Source organism: Muscardinus avellanarius (assembly GCF_963383645.1).
Source record: "Muscardinus avellanarius genome assembly, chromosome: Y".
In the NCBI taxonomy this organism is placed as follows: Eukaryota; Metazoa; Chordata; class Mammalia; order Rodentia; family Gliridae; genus Muscardinus; species Muscardinus avellanarius.
In genome coordinates, this window is record NC_137809.1 from 9,337,431 (window position 1) to 9,338,361 (window position 931).

Sequence of the window (931 nt, forward strand, 5' to 3'; positions counted from 1 at the left end):
TAACTCTTCACTTGAGTTTTATTTCTCCATGAATAGAAAGTTTACAAAATGTTTTCATATATCCCTCAATCTTTCAAATCGTTATTAACAGTTTTTATCACAGATTTAAAATCTGGGATTGTCTGTGTAAATAGGTATAAGTCACAAACATATCTAGGGTACATTTAGACACCAAGTTGCAAAATATCCTTTGGGCCACAATGTATCTCTTAAAGACTGCAAGTTCAGTCTTGCTGTATGTCTGATTGGGAGAACAGAGCTATTTCAAGATAAAACAGTGCAGACAGAAAACTAAATAACAAATTAGGAAAATATATCAAATTTTTCAAAACTTGCTTATGCAGGAAAAAAAGAGATAAACACTATGAAGAAAGGTGAACAAAGCATTTTGTCAAAAACACTTATCTAGTCAACAAAAATTAAAATGTTAGTGTCTATAATTAGCAATGCTAGAGGCTCCAAAGGAAAATTTCATTTTCAAGTAATTTGAAAATATTTAGAAGTCAAGAACATTATTTTCATGTTATGTCAGTAAGACTTGAATCTTCCCTTTACATTAGCAGATGACTCGCTTTAATGTGAAAAATCTGTCAAAAAGTCACCAATCTTGAGTTATTTTGTCTTAGAAGAGTATCATTATAGTGAATAAACAAATAGTACAGCGGCTAAGAATGGACATTTAGTACAGAATCTAGAAGTACTTTAATAAAAGCAACTAAGTTGTTGCCTCTTTTTCTTATTTGTTAAATAAACTGAATAGAATCCAGAACACCCTTGTGAATAAGATGTAAAGAAAGGACAGACAGAGCAATAATTTTTTATGTATACACAATATAAATCATGTACAGTACTGTATGTGAACAAGAATGACAGACTTTAAAATGAATTTCTGCTTCAAAGCCAACATCTTTACAAGTCTGTGGACATACTG